The sequence below is a fragment of the Podarcis liolepis genome (genome assembly GCF_965112155.1).
Source record: "Podarcis liolepis genome assembly, chromosome: 1".
Classification (NCBI taxonomy): domain Eukaryota; kingdom Metazoa; phylum Chordata; class Lepidosauria; order Squamata; family Lacertidae; genus Podarcis; species Podarcis liolepis.
In genome coordinates, this window is record NC_139554.1 from 35,135,445 (window position 1) to 35,155,171 (window position 19,727).

The 19,727-nt window shown below is 40.1% G+C and overlaps 1 protein-coding gene across 11 annotated transcripts in view; it reads right to left on the reverse strand.

Moving 5' to 3' along the window:
* The window catches only part of NPAS3 (neuronal PAS domain protein 3), a 625,716-nt gene that overhangs the window by 443,783 nt on the left and 162,206 nt on the right, over positions 1 to 19,727 (reverse strand). The window lies entirely within an intron of this gene.

A 19,727-nucleotide genomic window follows, 5' to 3' on the forward strand; every position in this document is an offset into this window, starting at 1 on the left:
AATATTTAATTTTGAAACAAGATAATCTGATGGCAGTTGACTCTGAGAGAGAAAAGGTTGTGTGCAGTTAAGGTAGTTAATAGCCACAACTTTTTGGTTCAGCAAATAAAATAAAATGGGCTCTATCCTACGAAAGATGTTGGGAAAGATTGAGGGCACAAGGAAAAAGGGACGACAGAGGTCGAGATGGTTGGACAGTGTTCTTGAAGCTACAAACATGTGTTTGACCAAGCTGAGGGAGGCAGTGGAAGACAGGAGTGCCTGGCGTGCTCTGGTCCATGGGGTCACGAAGAGTCGGACACGACTAAACAACTAAACAACAACAACATCCTACGAAAGTGTATTTCGCATTAAATTTGTTGGTCTTTAGGTTGCTTTGCAATTTGTTACAACAAACTCACACTGTTAGCCTCTAGATAAACTCCAAGGAAAGAGAATGCACAAGCCCCCATGGCATCTCATACAGGTGGCATCTGAACTCAGGAGTTCAACAATTGTTAAGGCAATATTTCTGTTTTATAAAAGTGGTGTTTTTTCCAAAAAAATGAGGAAAAAGTGTCTCTGCAATGAAAAAGAGTAAGGTTAAAAGCCTTTCATAATTCTCCTTTAAAGATGCAACAACTAAGATCTAAGGAGAAGTCAACTGGTCAGATTTTTTTTATAGATTTTCCCTACTTGTTTGCTTAGGAGAATCTAGCACTAGACAGTTCTACTATTTATCAATTAATCTGGAATGCAGGCTCAAAGAAAGAAGGCCAACCTGTATTAAAAATTCAACTATTAAAAATTCATCAAAGCCTTCGTCATTTTAACTCACAAACCTTTGAACACCTGCATACTTGTCAGATCTCTGGTCATAGTTAACAGTGGAATCTATAGTTGCTGCAGAACCTTCACCACTTCTGACATGAACTGCATACGAATACTTACTTGAGGGTTAAACCTTTTTTTAATATAAAAAAAAAAAATTTAAAGCAACATAATCCCCAGGAAAACTGCATTACTCTGCCAAACTTTTCAGTCTGGTTACTAGGCAAACTTCAGATTTGGTCAGATTGGCCATTTGCATTAATAATTATTCAGATCCCTAATTATTCTTCCCCCACCAAATAAAAAATGCTGTAAATATCAGCTTCCTCTCAGGGCAAAATTTAGGCAGATCCGTAAACAAAACTATTATTTGTTATTATCTAGAGTGGCATGGGCCACAAAACGAAGTTCTTTAATCCTGCCCAAGAAAAGGTAATGGTTTCAGAAGCTTCCCTTTAATGTGTGGAAAAAACTGCCTGGCATATATGCTGGAAGTTAAAGCTGGAACCTTCAAGTTCAAGGTAAGAACTCTGCTGCTTAACTAATGCACTGCTCATAGCTGTCATCATTAATTTATGTTAGCCTCTGTAAACATCAAGAGTATAATAGGCCAATTTCACAACTAAATATAGATGCACATTTTGCCCTTATATAAATGGCAGATTGCTGCTGTAGATCATCACTGCAGCAACACGTCAGTAAAGATGCACTGTTTGATGGTCTGATGCTCACACAATATATAAAACCAGTTGTAATGGTTGTTTGGAAGCAAAGTGTAACACAGCAGCAAAATTTCATTTGTTCCACAAACTCAGGATATATTAAGCTTGGCTGACAAAGACTGTTTGATGTGCTAAATCAGTTTGACCTTCATTTTTGCTTTATATTTCCAATTTAACACATTAAATGACCATTTTTTGGCTCTCTGCAAGAAAATACAGAACCGGGTGCCATTTAAAATGCCTCAGCTATACAAAGAAAAATAAAACATATGTTTTAGTAATTTATCTTTTAACAATCAGATTTTGCAAAGCTTTAAAGATCATATTAATTACAGCCTACATTTTATATGAGCAGAGATGATGCTTAAATTCCAAGCAATCATTTGAGGTATTTCTGGATTGAAATGGCCTTGGGAGATTTTAGCTATAGGTTTCTCTGTTTATAAACCATCTCTTTGCATTAATGCACGTATGCTTCAAACATCAATTAAATAAATTGCTATTGCCCATGTCATAATCAATAATAGTGGCTGTTTATATAAGATCCAAATGCTGCAAGGATCATCCCCCTTTTGAACCATCCAGTTGGCAGCTAAAATATAGTAAAATACAGCAAAAGTGTAGATTTAGCTAGGAAGAACTACCTCGAGTAAGGAGCACTTTTATTTCAGAGCAACTTGTACATTTCACACCTTAAATTTCTATTTACAAAATCAGCTAATCACTTCACAATTGAAGTTCTCAGAACAAAAAGTTATCAATTAAAGTGGTTGAAACTCCAGCAAATTATCATTTAAGAATGAAGTAATTGCTTTCATCAGGGCAGAAAAGCCCGCCAGAACAGAAATGTCACTTTAGATTAGTGTTCTCACTCCTGAAGCAATGGATGACACAGCTGATATAAGACTAAATGCCAAGACCAATCAATTGCTTTTGTGGCTCTGTTCTGAGCTGCTGTAAAAGGGGCCATTTTCCAGGATCTACTCTTCATTATAGTAAATGCTATCTCCTTGGTAACATAATTCCATTTCTCATAAATTCTGTCTGAGAGCATTGTCCTAACAATGGATGTTTGTGGAAAAGAATGCTGTTGGTTTAACGCAAAGAATTAAGTGTGAACGGCTGTCAAAGTACTACAGTTTATTTGTTCTTAAACATAAATTGAAGTCTTCTCCATTAAAAAGAATACTCGTGTGGAAATGAGAATACTGAACCAGTGTAATATATTGTATTTGAAGGTGTTGTATAAGTGATTTAGAGTTTAGACTTCTTTTATATATATATACACACACACACACTTGCTTTGTCTCTGTTAGGCACCCTGCTCTTTAACAGAGATTTGTCAGTGTAAAAATAGAGTAGATAAACATTCCACTTACTTTCCCAGCAGTGTGGTTTACAAATGTGAAATTACTGAAGAAAACACAGTCTCATTATCATATGACATGCTATTTGTTAGCAACCTCATCTGTGTATAAAAGCTTCCTTTGAACTGAGCGCTGACTGAAAAATATCTGTACTTCAATTTGTATTGTTCATCTTCCTAAAATACCAAGAATCTGAGTTATGGGCTCTAATTAAAAAGATATCCGAGAAGCTAATTTGGTGGAACAGCAGCAATTTCCTATGTGACTCTTTTCATGACTGAAGTTTACAAACAAATACACATTGCAGCTTTCAGCTGAGAGTCAGAATAAAAAAGTACTTTGTCATAAAAAGGTACAGGGCTCTATGAAAAAAAGAAGTGCTCTGCCAAATGTCTCCACATGCTAAATGCCAGAACATCCTTCCTTGTGGTAGGGGCCCCATTTGGATATCCTGTTTCAGGATGCCATGATGCAGGTAATGGCCTTCTCGTGTGTCTGTCCCCATCGTTCTGCCTTTGTACCAACAGCAGTGGTTCCACAAGGTGCAGGTTAAGAGACTCGCCATGTGAGAGATGGGGTCCTCCCTTAAAGAGTATTGCAGTGAGACCTGGAAAACTGACACCCTGTGTTGTGGGTGGGTACAATTGGTCAGCCACAACACCTGATTGGTAGGTCCCTCAAAGCTGGGTACAATCTGGCCAAAGGGACGCAGTTTAAACAGTTTGAGAGACCTATTTATGCCCATGCACATGACCCAGAGCTTCCTCTTTCGGTGCATGCATTCGGAACACCCGCCTACCTCTCCCTACTTTTAGGGCTTTGCGCTTGACCTTGCTATGCCGTCGTGTGTCATCTGTCGTTGGGACAGGGGCACGGCAGGAATTTTCCCCACTTGGCTGATGCCACCTGGGTTTTGCCTGCCACGTAGCAAATCGTGACAACTTGTAAGGTTGCGGATAGGCTCTGGTTCAGGTGATAGGGATGGGAGAATGGTCTCGCCATCCCTATGTGAAGGATATTCTGTTAAAGGAATACAGGGACTTGATGGTTTGGTCAACCCCTGTGAGGGGGTTATGCCCATGCCTGAGTCCAGGGGGACATTTGGGTGGCGGAGTTAGCCCGGTCCCGGCTTTCAGCTTATCCTGGTGTTCACCCTTGGCTGACCTATGCTGGTACCCTGGGTCAGCGCTATCTGCCTGGCAGGGAGCTAGTCGAACCAGAGCCTATGCAACCAGTCACTTTCTGTAATCAATAAAGTTGTGGCCTAAATTCTGCCAAACACCAAAACCAAAATTTGAGTCATGTGTGAATTTATTTAGCGGGGAGGTTTCTGGGTCTGAACACGCAAATAGATCTACGTAGAAAGCCAGTTACACACTGCATTGTAAGGGCCCCTACAACACAGAAATTGTTTTCAGCAGCAACCACACAACTACAGTCATACCTTGGTTCTCAAACGCCTTGGTATGCATACGTTTTGGCTCCCGGATGTCAAAAACCCGGAAGTAATTGTTCCGGTTTTCGAATATACTCTGGAAGTCAAACGTCCAATGCGGCTTCGGATTTGAGTGCAAGAATCTCCTGCAGCCAATCAGAAGCCATGCCTTGGTTTTCAAACTATTCCTGGAGTCGAATGGACTCCCGGAACGGATTAAGTTTGACAACCAAGATACCACTGTACTGTAATTTGTGAAGCTGAGTTTCCCAGCACTATATTTAGCTGAAATCCTAACCCTACTTATCTGGATCTAAGCGCCATTTAATTCAATGGGACTTACTTCTGGATATTTAGTTTAAATATTTATAAACCACAGTTTCATATGAAATATAACAAGGCAATAGACATGGTTAGGAATAGACATGGCCTTTCTCCCTCCCCATTAACACTAGAACTTAGGGACATCCGGGGATACTGAATGCTGGAAGATTCAGAAGAGCTTCTTCACAAAGCACGTAGTTAAGGGATGGGATTCGCTCCCTCAAGAAGTAGTGATGGCCAATAATAATAAATAATAATAATAAATTTTATTTATATCCCGCCCTCCCCAGCCGAAGCCGGGCTCAGGGCGGCTAACAACAATCAAATAATCAAACAGTCAAATAGTCACACAATCTAAAAATATTTCATTATAAAAATTAATTAAAATCAAATTGATGGCAACCAATTAAGCAAAATTCTGTGCAGGTTGCCAGAGGAGGGAGTCAGGCTGCGCCCTGACCAAAGGCCTGGCGGAACAACTCTGTCTTGCAGGCCCTGCGGAAAGATGTCAGGTCCCGCAGGGCCCTAGTCTCTTGTGACAGAGCATTCCACCAGATTGGAGCCGCAGCCGAGAAGGCCCTGGCTCTAGTTGAGGCCAGCCTAACCTCTCTGAGGCCTGGGACCTTGAGGATGTTATTATTTGCATGTTATAGGATGTTATAACTGGGACAGCTTTAAAAGAGGATTAGACAAATAAGGATGATAAGGCTATCAATGGTCACAAAGGCTATGTTTTACCTCTCCTGTAGGAAGCAATATGCCTTTGAATGTCATCTGCTGAGAAACACAAATGGGGAGTGTTGCTGTGCTCAGGTCCTGCTTCTCTGCTTTCCACGGACTTCTGGCTGGCCCCTGTGAGAACAGAATGCTGGACTACTGGACTGTGAGGTCAAGCACTGACCTGATCCAGCAGGTGCTTCTCATGTACTGTTATTGATTTTTCATCTGCTTTTATTTCCTGGCCTACACTGAAGGCCCCTCTCTCCACCACCACTTCAGCTCCAAAATGATGAAACATCACCACCTAGCCTCGCCACTCTCATTTCCCCCTTCCACTTCCTTCAGCCTTTAATAGTTAATCTGTAAATTGTCTTTTGATTTATTTTCTCAGTAAAGGCTCTCTTTTTCTGGTAAAAAGTTCTGATCTTGCCTCTGTTGCTCTTTCCTGAACACCTTTGGGGGGGGGGGGTCACTCTATTATCCAGATTTCAATCAAAGTAATTTATGTGTGTTTTCATAAATGTGCCAGTTTCTGAACCAGCTGTACTGGATTGATAGACAGCAGCCTCTTTCCAGTCCAACAGAGCCAGGCTTTTGGAGGAAACCTAAAAACATAAGAGGAGTCCTGCCGGATCAGACCAAAAGCCTACCTTTTCCAGTATTCTGCTCTCGTAACAGAAAAACAACCCCCCTAGCACATTTTGAGCTAAATTCCCGCCAATCATTCATGCTCCAGAAGGACTTTTTCCTTGAGCATGGAAAAGTAGATTTCACAAATGTGCCTCAATCAAGAGTGGTAATTATTTTATTATTATTCTGGAATTTGATAGTTGATTTATCTTGCCCACAGCAACCCAAAGTGACTTACAACCAATGGGTAACAAAACCCATCAGTCACTAACATCTACTGAGTCTGTTTTATACTTGCAAATTATCATTTCTGTTTGCTTAAGTTCAAAGTTGGCTGATATGAGATGAGATGCCTATTATGATATAACTATTATTATTATGTCATGAAAATATTAATATATCATGAAAATACTATTATATCACAAAACCTCAATGTCTAGCTTTTAACAAACACACTTATTATCCAGTAACTATCAGCTGTTCTTCTTAAGGACTCTAATGGGCAGCTGTAGAGAATAATCGTTTATTCTCTAACATTCTAAAATGCATAACTTGACCTGAAAATACTGCACCCTGTTTAAAATGTGCTCTCTGAAGTGTCAAAAGATATTGCAAATCCGTGGAAGGGACTCTATTTTGTTGTAAATCAAAATGTTTTAAATGTTTATCAACCAATGGGATTATACCTTCTCTTAGGAAAGCAGTGAAGTGTAAATAGAAGTGTTGATTAAAATCCATGAAGAGTCATTGGTGATTTAAATCAACTTGATTTAGAGATGACTTTGATTAGAAAGCATTCCTTCTTTGTGGAAATGTTAAGAGAATACCTGAGATGCGGCAAAATAAAAACAAGAGACAAAAGTACTTCTTAACTCTAGGGGTTTTTTTGTGTGAAAGTGTACGTTTTAAAGAATGAAGAAATTATGTTAGAATTCCAGGCATAATAAAATTGGATGCCTGTATTCTGCTTTCTTCCTCCACTTAACCAATATTACCACAAGCTATTAAGTACTGAACTTGGCTGGGGGGGGCTTTTTCGGTGTAATCGTCATATTTCCTCACAGATAACCTTTTGGGGGCCACATGGTACTTGTGAGCTGAGCCAGAGGCAAAGGCTGGTGGTACAACGGGTTAGATACCTACATTTGTACAGTAGACCACATTTCGAGTTACGCAAAAGTCTGAGGTTTTTACACACCCAGCCGCCTCTCTATCCAGGCAAGCAAGGGCATTGATCAAGTTCAAGGGGATATCAAACCAGACAAAAGAACTCAAGAACAGCACAAAGCAAGGTGTTGAAGGGCGTGGTCTAGTGTCAGGCTTTGGGGAATCAGCTTCCTCCCCCCTGGCCATAAATGAGCAGATCAAACAAAAGGAATTCTCACCAGTTTGTTTCTTTAATCAACACAGCGAAGAACAATAGAAAGCATCTAACCAGAATGGCAGTGCTCCCAATAAAAGTCACCTCCCCTGTCCCTATTAATCCACGTCACTCCTACGTTTTGTAATCTGAATTTGTAGTCTCTGTGCTTTCTGTTCTGACACTTTGGGGAAGAGGGGTGGATAGTATCCAGAGACTGTGAATCTGTTAACTCTCTCTCTCCCCCTCCTAGTGTTTCTTCTGCTAGCTGTTCCCCATCCAGTATTTCCCAGCTTCTGCCTTCTGAACTATGCCCCTCTGCAAACCACTGTTCCAAATCTATACTGTCCTCCTGCTCCTGGGAAGTTTCAGGATCAAGAGGAGGGGGTGGCTCCCACCATTTATCCTCAGTGCAGCCCTCCTCAGCACGGTCCCTGACATCTAGGGATAAAGGAAGTATTTGCAAGTATCTGAAATATATTCCAGCAAGAGTAAAAAGAAGCTTTTTATTGAACAAATGTGTATATTCAGCATAAATTATTTTTCTATTGTTGATGGTTTTACAGTGAAATCACTTCAAGACATTTTTGTGTGAAAGAGATTTATTAATTGATCAAATAAACAAATAAATAAATAAATAAAATTAGCTTGCCCACTTCTAAGGAGAGAGAGAAACACGCAGACCAGCCAGCATGACCAATGGTCAGTGATTATGGGAACTGTATCTGGGGAGCACCATGCTGGGTAACCATGATGTATATTGACTTTATCGACAGATGATAACAGGTCATGGGATCCTAAATTCTAGGGAGGTGGAAAGGCCTTGAAGTTCACTACTCAGTACAGAATATGGAATTCAAGATGGAACTACAGCTTCCTTTATGTTTTTTCATTTAAACATTTTTTTGGGGGGAAACAACACATCTGTACTACTAAGACGAAATGGTGAAATAATTGTACATGAAAATACACTGCAAACACCATTGTAGCAAGTCTATGGTGTTGAAATCATGTTTTTGTTTTTAAAATCAGTTTTAATTCTTTGGTTCCACTACTCTTCAATTCTAAACAAAAAGCTTCGGACGCCATCCTGAATTTGGCAATGCTTTAATGAAGGCGTTTACAACACAGATGTTAAGAATACTTGTAGTATCTTTAGCTCCCCACTATTCCAATATTTTCACTGCAGCTCACTCATGTATTTGTGCCAAACCACTTGTATTCCTGTGATATTTAACCCTTTTATGTAGAACCATCCTAATTCTGATTAGCAAAGCACAAATGTAGAGGAGTCAAACAATCTGTATTCTACTAATATCTCAATGTTTCACACCAAAACGTTTTCATTCTTGCTTGTAAAATATGTATGTGTAGGAATGATAATCTATGCAGATGAAAGTCAACCAAACCCATGATGCAGTGAAACCACAAAGCAGCCACACACAAAAACGACAATGCCTTTAATTGAGCTGAACCATCAGCAATGTGGAAGGAATGACAGCAGAGATAGAGCCCAATCATATTTAAATAAGCAAAATGATTATCTAGGGGAACTTGGTTGCTAAAGTCTGGAGCTGAACATAAAACCACCTTGCACATATTCCACATTCCTGGTAGTAACGTGGCAGTGTTTAGGGCATTTCCTCCCTCTGCTGCAAGAACTGAGCTGCATGACTATAATCCTAAACACACTTACTAGGAAGTAAGAGCCATTAAATGCAGTGGGATTCAATTCTGGTTTTTTAATATTATTATTGAAAGGCAGGTACAGTGTGCTAAATATTAATAGGTATAAAGCAATCAATAACAAAGTAATAATTTGATGTCCAACTTTAATCTTTGTCAAAGCAATATATATTTAGTCTGTCAACAGCTCTCTCTCACACATAACAAATTACCATCTTAAGGTATTCCCGTAGTCAGAAGATATTGACGTCAGACATAAGCAAGGATCTTTTCATCATACTGAAGCATTAGTGTGGGATATTCATCACCATCCATAGTTGGTGCATTTCTGAGTGCTTTGTAAAGCTTATCTGCTGACGAATTCTCCTTCCAAAAGGAACTGTGAAATTGAAACTGGGAGCATCTTATCACAATAATAATATTTTAATTCCATCCTTAGATTTGCAGTGTTTGCTGCAAATGCACCCTACCAGATTCAGATTAAAATCCCGTTAAAGGTCATCGTGCAGCTAATAGTACTTAAAAATACTAACTGCAATACTTTGCTGATGCTTGTGCATCAAGGTTAGGGTATGAAAAAGAAAGGGTAAACGAAGAGACTATCAAAAAGAGCTATTATACCTGATGTGCTCCATACAAGACAGATGAAATATGAGCTTCAGTATTCAAAATAGAAAGGATACAATCTTATGTCTGGTTAACTTACAGGAAATGGTTCCAGAGACGCTTTTATACTAACTACAGTGATTTGAGCAATTTTTAAAAATAATACCAGTCAATTTCTCTCCATTATTCTCTGCTGGCAGAAAATAAAACATTTTTCTTTGAAATGATTGCCTTTGGTTTTGTTAAATCATCCAGTCTGACAACATGTGGTCACCATTTTCACATGATCTTTCTGCTTCTCTGCAGAAGAATGCATTTGCAGTCTGATCCCTGATATAAATATGTAATACAGCTCCAGTTAAGGCTATTTCTATTACTTCAAGAAAGAAAGGAATTGCCATACTGTATTATGAAGAATTCAAATTCACAAGGATAATAGTCAGATTCTTAACATATACAGCATAGATGTTTATATTAGAAAAGAACTAATACTCGTAATTCCTCTTGGCAATGGCAAGTATGCATATCTTTATCATGTACAGAATCTCATTCGGTACTTGTATTCATTCCAGTGCTTTCAGTGAATGTTATACAGGAGTGCTCAGGGACTATCAGAAAATTAAATATGTTACAACAAAATGCAAACCACTCTATTTTTAGGTATCTAGCATGTTTTACAATCTCATTACAACTGAACAAATTAAGATCACCTACCTTAGTCTCTCAAGTAGAAGTTTATGTACAATAATAATTCTATAAATGAGTGATTAAAATGCATAGTCACTCCAGTAACGTGACTTGAAAAGAAGAGTTACAGAAGTTAATGCAGCTGTAAATTGGCAAAACTTCAATAAACATTATTTTAGGCATTTTTTTGGGAAAAAATGCATAAAATGTTATCATGTTCTTTATCCTCCCTGTTTCAATATTGCCTACTCTTCAAAATGAAAAGTTGTAAGAAACTTTCAGAGTACTTCCATCATATCCCTCCAGATCTCTGCCTGATAAGAGCAATGAGTTCCATAGTAACAAGACTGGCAGCTGTGACTTAAAGACATAGAGCTTCTGCTAATATTCCAATTATTCATACACAGGCCACACAAAGTGGGGTGAATTATGGCTCTTGAAGGCAAAAAAACAAAACAAAAACCCTTCACCCTGCCTTCTTCTAGGCAAGAATTGACCTGCCTGTTTCATAACTACAGTGGTACCTCAGGTTACATACGCTTCAGGTTACAGACTCCACTAACCCAGAAATAGTGCTTCAGGTTAAGAACTTTGCTTCAGGATGAGAACAGAAATCATGCTCCAGTGGTGTGGCGGCAGCAGGAGGCCCCATTAGCTAAAGTGGTGCTTCAGGTTAAGACCAGTTTCAGGTTAAGTACAGACCTCCGGAACGAATTAAGTACTTAACCTGAGTTACCACTGTATTCCTGGAAATATAGGAGGAATGTACAGTGGTGCCTTGCAAGACGAAATTAATTCGTTCCGCGAATTTTTTCGTCTAGGGAATTTTTCGTCTTGCGAAGCACGGTTTCCCATAGGAATGCATTGAAAATCAATTAATGCGTTCCTATGGTCAAAAAAAGTCCAAACAAAGCCAAATTTGGTACAACAAGAGTTTATTAAGTGCTCTTTAAAGTCACACATACTGTAAAGAGCATTTCAAAATTCAAACCCAGAATTTTTTTTAAAAAACAGCAGAGTGGCCCAATGGTCACAGAAAATCATAAAAATGCAGGAAAAAACCACAAGCTTCCAGATTCTTGCAAACCCCTCCCCAACTGTTCCCCCAGCCAACAAGCACACAGAAATTCAAATCCAGAATTTTTTTTAAAAAACAGCAGAGTGGCCCAATGGTCACAGAAAATCATAAAAATGCAGGGGGAAAAACACACAAGCTTCCAGATTCTTGCAAACCCCTTCCTAACACCAAATCCTTGATTGTAGACACACTGATTTAATGCTCAGACCAACAAAAACAGAGCATGGCCATCATGTGGTATATAACAGCTTTGGTTACCAAACTGTCCCAGCATAATAAATATTCTATGTATTTGTGCAGAGTTTTCCAGCAGCATACTGAATGGATTTCCTCATCCTAAGATTCTGAATCAAACATGATACTAAATAGTGGCACTGGCTCCAAACATGATACTAAATAGTGGCACTGGAAACATATATCTATTGGGGATGAGACATGCTAGAATTCTTTTGAATCTTCTGAGGAATACAAGGGCAGAATTTCAAGTCAACCCAAACAGGATATTGAGAGGATGTACTCACTGCTAAAGGGTTTCTCAAGGACAGCCAACAGTAGATGTTAACAAAATTAATCTGTCTACTGTGTAAGGTTAATAATAATTCCAAGATTCACATTCCCTGTTATTGAAAACTACATTTACTGAAGAAAGTGAAACTTGTTTCTGAGCGAACACTCATAATATTGCACTCTATGCATGCCTACTGATTAAGCCCTGAACTGAATTCAATGGGACTTAATCCCAGATAAGTGGCCTTCATGAATTTAGTTCTTTATTTAAAAATAAGAATTTGCTTTATTATTAAGACTTTAAAAGGACGATAGCACTAGTAAGTCATAATACAGTAACACTAAACAAAGTATTTTTTCTTTAAGTCGCCAGAATGGCTTCGTAGAAAACAAAGGTAAGTACAAAGCAGAGATGGCGGCACAAGACAATAAATGAAAAGGAGAAACACAGTCTTGTTCAGCAGAGGTAGGTGAGTCAAACAAACTCATATGTTACAGGTATTGCCAAATAAAGTAATAATTCACTGGGATAAGTGGCTTCATATGTTGTTTGTTCATGTGCATCACCAAAGTCCTCCAAGTGGCAGCAAAGCCCCTTGTTTTATTAGTCCCCTTCAAAACCTTAAGATGGCTTAATTTTTCTGGACAGCAAAAAACAAAGCTTTTTTATACCAGCAGTTCACATTAACAACAGAAACACCCTTCAGTCCCTGTGTTACAAAGCAGGCTGTTTCGTGTATTTATTATGACAGCAATAACCCAGATAAATCAGTAGTTGAAAACCCTCATATGCTGCTACAAGTTGAAAAGAACGCAGAGGAATATACTATTCATGGTATATTACATGAAGATTTGGGGAAATACTCTGCAAAAGAGAGTGGATGACTGAGAATCTCCCCACTCCTCACTATCCTTTCTTCTTTTGATTATATCCATGTTCCTATGCCCTTCTCCCTCATCATCCAAGACTATGCACTGGTAGTAGCAGAAACAGAATTATGTAGAGATAGCCGCTTTCTAGGCATAAAAAATGGTGGCATGGGGAGCACTGGTAGACTGGATGGAAACAGTTACAGTCGTACCTTGGAAGTTGAACGGAATTTGTTCTGGAAGTTCATTCGACTTCCAAAACGCTCACAAACCAAATCGGAGCTTCTGATTGGCTGCAGCAAGCCAACTTGCCAAGTTGTTGCCTAATTCTTTGTTAAGTGGGGTAAGAAAGAAAGAGCCAGCTTACTTCATAGCTGGGCTTGCTCAAAACAAGGTTTTGCAGCCAAATTCCTATGTTTTTAATTCTTGCTGCCAAGGGTGGGATTTTAAAACTCTGTTCAACCCCCACACGTGGGTGCCTGGAAGGATAAATCACTATTAATATATCCTCTTCTACCCATTAAAACCCATCCCACACTTTCAGACACTGCTAGAATGTTAGAAATACTTTAAATTGAGCAATATCTTTTTTGACTAATCAAGTATTTGCCAGGAGCCGGCTGAAACACTGCATCGTCATTATACATGTAAAATTTCATAATTATAAATAATTTTAACATTTTATTCATATACTGAAAATCAGCCGGCAAGATCATTTCACACTACCTGCTCCTTCAAATGGAAGGAACAAATCAACGTGCAAACTATTTTTGCAGATCCCATTGAGACTATAGAACTATTATTTTTTGAAGGAGGATTTTTAAAAGGATTATGTTATGGGTATATAAATCACTTATTAAAAATCCATTTATAGGGAAAATCTGAGAATGCTGTGACAGATAACTTCAAATTAATCCTTGAGATGGAGATTGCACTAAGATTTGATTATATATTTACAATTATTCTAAATCATTAAAGTCTCAAGAGATGCCATTTTAAAAGAAGCTCTCATATCATATTCTGTAGCTGAAAATATAATGGAATTAAAGAGCCACTATCTCCTTACTGCTGGCTAGAGCATCTGAGACCACATTCTTTCCTTTAACCATGGTGTTTATGACGTCTTAACTAAAAAACTATGCATAACAGAGCTGAAATCCTAGGAGTATTAACACTGCACACCAGCTTTTCAGTTAAATCCTTAACTTAGGCTGCAGTTCTACACACACACACACACACACACACACACACACGCACACACACACACACACACACACACACACACACACACGTTCCACTGAAGTCAATGAATTTATGTCTATTTACATGAAGCCATTGGTTTTTATCCAGAGTGCCTCTGTTGAGCAGACTAGAGAAAAAAGCCCCATAAGAAATGAGGCTAGAGCAATATCCCAATGGGCAAAATAATCTTTCCAGGAATGTTCTTTGGAGGTATAAATGTAATAATAAATACATTAAATTAACTACAAGTCATGGTGGGTCTATCACATGAGAGATTGGTGAAGTGGACCTGCTGCCAAGGGAGTCACTGCCACTTACCAAGAGGGGTGAGGCAGTGGCAAAGTCAAGATTATTCAGGCACATCATCTCCATACAGTCGTACCTTAGTTCTCAAACTTAATCCGTTCCGGGAGTCCATCTGACTCCTGAAACCGTTCAAAAACCAAGGTGCGACTTCCAATTGGCTGCAGGAGCTTCCTGCACTCAATCGGAAGCCGCGTTGGACGTTCGGCTTCCGAGAAACGTTCACAAACCAGAACACTTACTTCCAGGTTTTCGGCGTTTGGGAGCCAAAATGTCCGAGTACCAAGGCGTTTGAGAACCAAGGTACGACTGTATTTCTATCCTGCCTTTTCTATCCTGGCTCAAAACAGCTTACAACTAAAACAGAAACAGCTCAAAAAAGAAATCATTAAAAAACAATTGAACACACACAGGATTGCACTGTAAAAACATTGTTTTAGACATGGGAGAAAAACATTTGTTTAAAAGAAGTGCATATAGTCCCTTCTCTGGTGAAAACCAGCTTCTGTAGTTAACACAGCAAGTAGAAGAGGGCTCAAAAAGCAATAGTGCCTCTTAACTTGGAACCTTTTTGTTATTTTGATCGGTTTCCTCTCTTCAAACTTCTCACAGATTTAGTCCCCTTCAGCCTTCACTAATACAGTAACTGCCTCTTAATTATCTCTTCTCCAGATGAAACATACTCAATACCATCAACATTTCAGCATAGGCAAAAGCATCAGATTGGCTCCACTGGTACATCAACACATCTCTGACCTCACCAACACTTTACTCTTCTGTAACTCCACCTCACCAGTGGAGCTGGCCCACCCATGAGGCAGACTGAAGCAACTGCCTTGGGTAGCAGATTCCAATGGTGCAGTGCCACCCGCAGTGCCACCCATCCCCATCAGAGAAGCAAGCAGGAGCAGTGGCGACGGGTTCCTGCAAAATCTCATGAGTACCCCGAAAAATCTCACAAGATCTTGCTGTTGCTGCCGCTTTTCCTCATCTCTGCAGCACCACCGCTGGTGCTTCCCACGCCACCTCCCCACCCCGCTGCCAGTACGTTTCCGAGCACAATTCAAAGTGTTGGTGCTGACCTTTAAAGCCCTAAACGGCCTCAGTCCAGTATACCTAAAGGAGCGTCTCCACTCCCATCGTTCAGCCCGGACACTGAGATCCAGCGCCGAGGGCCTTCTGGCGGTTCCCTCATTGCGAGAAGTAAGGTTACAGGGAACCAGGCAGAGGGCCTTCTCGGTAGTGGCGCCTGCCCTGTGGAACGCCCTCCCACCAGATGTCAAAGCAATAAACAACTATTTTACTTTTAAAAGTCATCTGAAGGCAGCCCTCTTTAGGGAAGTTTTTAATGTTTGATGCTGTACTGTTTTTAATATTCCGTTGGAAGCCGCCCAGAGTGGCTGGGGAAACCCAGCCAGATGGGCGGGGTATAAATAATATATTATTATTATTATTATTATTATTATTATTATTATTATTATTATTATAAGTGAGAAGTGGCTGCAGCATCAGCATCTCGCCAGAACCCGGAAGCTACTTCTCCCGGAAGCTGCATCATCCACCAGGAAATTATCCTACGCAAACGCCACTGAGTAAGACTGGGTTGTTAAACCCAGCATCCACACCTAGTATGGAAACACAAATGTCATCCCCTTTCCAGACATTTTTACTAGGCTGTTGAGCCGCCAGCGCTCAGCTTGTCAATTGGCTCTGCAGATGAAATAAAGATGGTGGGCAGCTGCAACTTTGCTTGATTTTTTTTTACACAGCATTGAGCTGAGCAGTTCCAGTCAAGTGGGTAAAGGTAAAGGGACCCTGACCATTGGTTGTGACCAACTCTGGGGTTGCAGCGCTCATCTCGCTTTATTGGCCGAGAGAGCCGGCGTACAGCTTCCAGGTCACGTGGCCAGCATGACTAAGCTGCTTCTGGTGAATGAGAACAGTGCGTGGAAACGCCATTTACCTTCCCGCCGGAGCGGTACCTATTTATCTACTTGCACTTTGACGTGCTTTCGAACTGCTAGGTTGGCAGGAGCAGGGACCGAGCAACGGGAGCTCACCCCGTCACGGGGATTCGAACCGTCAACCTTCTGATCGGCAAGTCCTAGGCTCTGTGGTTTAACCCACAGCACCACCCACGTCCCTAGCCTAGTATAAATGTTTGAAAAGCAGAAAGGGCAGGTGGCGGGGAAAGGATTCATCTTCCCATGGCTGTTTCATTAGCTTATTGGGGTCACCCGGGTGGCACTGTGGGAGGCAAAGGGCCCCTAGCCCAAGGGCCACTTCATTTCTGGAAAGCTGGTCCAGAAAAGCAAGCCAGACATCATTCATTTCAATGGAGTGTGTGCAATATAGATTCCCAGTGGTTTGTGCCCCCCAAAGATTATAAACTGATCAAAGAATAGTCAAGCGCTCTTGCTCGTGAATGCATATACTTTAAATACTTTGTAAGTGTCAGTATGCAACACTACAGGACGCTCAACTTTCATTCTTTTCAAATAAATCTGAAAACAGAACTATTCATCTTTTTAAAGCAGCTGACATGTTGCATAAACAGGACGAATAGATATCTTTTTCTAAGTTTAAAAAAAATACAATATGTAGGGTGATTTATTATGCAATTTATCTCTTGCCATCTCTGTACTGTTGATAATTTAGATCCACACTGGGCAGTTCCTACACCATTAATATTAGCCAGATGTGCTTCACTTTAAGGCTATGATTATTTTAAATGTTTTAAAATGTATGCCATTTATCATTAGTACCATGAAGATGACATTCATGTTATGGCTAAGGTGGTGTCAGCAGATTTTATAAATCCTTATTGTAGGAGTTCAGAAGTCAGACATAAAAATGGCTACAGGCTGAAACGTTGCATGTGGTAGCTTGCCATGGGAAGCAATTTTTTTTAATGTCAGAGCTTTATTCAAATGATGGGGAAAGGGACTAAAATTGTTAGTACCCAAGAGTACATTTTCTGACATTACCATTCAAAAATTACTCAAACAATAAATGTAGAAGGGAAAGATTTTTGCACATACAGTATGAAAATGTTCAAGACAATTATTTTGGGGAGGGGTGGATTTCACGGTACTTTGTTTCTGAAATACCTTCATAGTTTGGTGGTTTTTTGTTCGTGTTTTTTTTTAAAAAAACCTCATTTCCCCAATTTACAAGGAAGTAAACAATCAAAGTGAGGGTGAGAATGCCTGCCTTAGTGCAGATTTTGGGATAAACAGATTTAAGACCAGGATTTGAAATTGAAAGCATTTGGGATATCATTCATGGGCAGAAAAAAACCAGCAATGGTTTGCTTTGATGATTGGTGGGAGTCAGAAAGCATTGGACAAGGATTGTAACATGCTAGACACAAGTTACTGGAAGATGTACTGGCTGAGGGCTGATGGAAGTTGTAGTCCAGGAGGGCATGAAGTTGACAAAGGATGACTTAGATTAATCAATGCTGTCCTAGTGGCAAGTTCGACATGCCACTATGACTGCTAAAATAAGAAATACAGATAGAAGGATAGTGATAAGTGAATGGGAACAACCAGAAGGGTATTTAAAACAGAGTGGTATAAATATAAACCTACAAGCAAGGATTAACCTGTGAGCACCAGCAAACAAAACATAAGAGTTAAGATTAGAGGGGGAAAGAGGCGAAAATTTAGGAGTTGTAGCACACCAAAGAGGGTAATATAGGATGTCAAGGAAAGATGGGTTGGGAAGTCCACCTACAATCAGATAGGAGAAGACAAATGTATCAAAAGCAAGTGTAATCAAATGTAATTTAAAACTGCATAAATAGTAATAATAATAATAGATTAATTAATGCACATGTTAAAGCAGAATATAGGCAATTACAGCACGACCCTACAAGTCCCACTGAACTCAATGGGGCTTAGTTCTTAGTTGGCATGTATAGGATTTCACTGTGAGTTGTTTTAAAATGTTATTTACCTAGAACCCTCCACAACACTGTAACGTAGTAAAATGTCTTCTACATTGTCTGTAATCTTGCTCATATTTGTGTAACGCATGACGTAATCATGCTTATGTACGAACTAAGAAGGCAGAGAAGGGAGATTGCATTATGTACAACAGGGAAAGCCAAGATGGAGACCTCCAGATGTTGCTAGACTACAGCTCCCATCATCCCTGACCATTAGCCATGCTGGCTGAGGCTGATGGGAGTTGGAGTCCAGCAAAACCTATAGGGCACCAGCTTGGTGACTCCTGATACACAACAGAAAAGGGAATGATTTATGCATTAACTGCAATAGGATAATACAGAATGTAAACCATTGAAGGCCAGGACTCAAGAGAACACACAGATTTCTCAAGTGCTGGAGTTTTAAAATAAATAAATTACCATCCAGCTTTAGCAGCCTTTTGAAATATTTGGCTGTTGCAAAACCATCAGAGAAGCTCTTCTAAAAAAAGAATCCTGTCATCCCAGCCCCTCTTCCCATAAGCGCCACGAGTTTCCCAATGCCCCTTTGACAGTATAATCAGTCAATTCAATCAGAGAATTTCTATACTACAATGGTAATTTTCCTTCACTTTTTCCCTTTACACTGTCAGTTTCAGCCACCTGCTGAAAGCAGCGATGTGGAACAGCTCAGTATTAGCTCTGAAATTAGTACCAGTCCCCAGTTAAATACTTGGCACTTGCAGTGTGGGGTAGACACTGTTAATGGCATATAAACTCATCAGTTCCAATCGGCACATTACTTAAGCAAGTCTGCTTCTAAGTTATCCAGAGAGCGCCTTGCTGGATAAAAAAAAGCCACATGTCAGTGTAAGTATTACGTATGGAAGAAACAACCTTCAAATGAAAACGGAGCTATGTATCATGCTAAATCATATCTACATGCTAAATAATAGCTTGCTAAAAGGTGGGAAATATATGACAGCCTTCCCCAACTGTGTCCCCTGCAGATGCTGTTGGACTACAACACCCATCATCCATGACCACTGACCATAGTGGCTGAGGGTAATGGCATACCCTCCAACATTTCCCCGATTAAAATAGGGACATCTTATTCCATAATATGGATGTGGGTGGCGCTGTGGGTTAAAGCACAGAGCTTAGGACTTGCCGATCAGAAGGTCGGCGGTTCGAATCCCCGCGACGGGGTGAGCTCCCGTTGCTCGGTCCCTGCTCCTGCCAACCTAGCAGTTCGAAAGCACGTCAAAGTGCAAGTAGATAAATAGGTACCGCTCCAGCGGGAAGGTAAACGGCGTTTCCGTACGCTGCTCTGGTTCACCAGAAGTGGCTTAGTCATGCGGACAAACGCCGGCTCCCTCAGCCAATAAAGCGAGATGAGTGCCGCAACCCCAGAGTCAGTCACGACTGGACCTAATGGTCAGGGGTCCC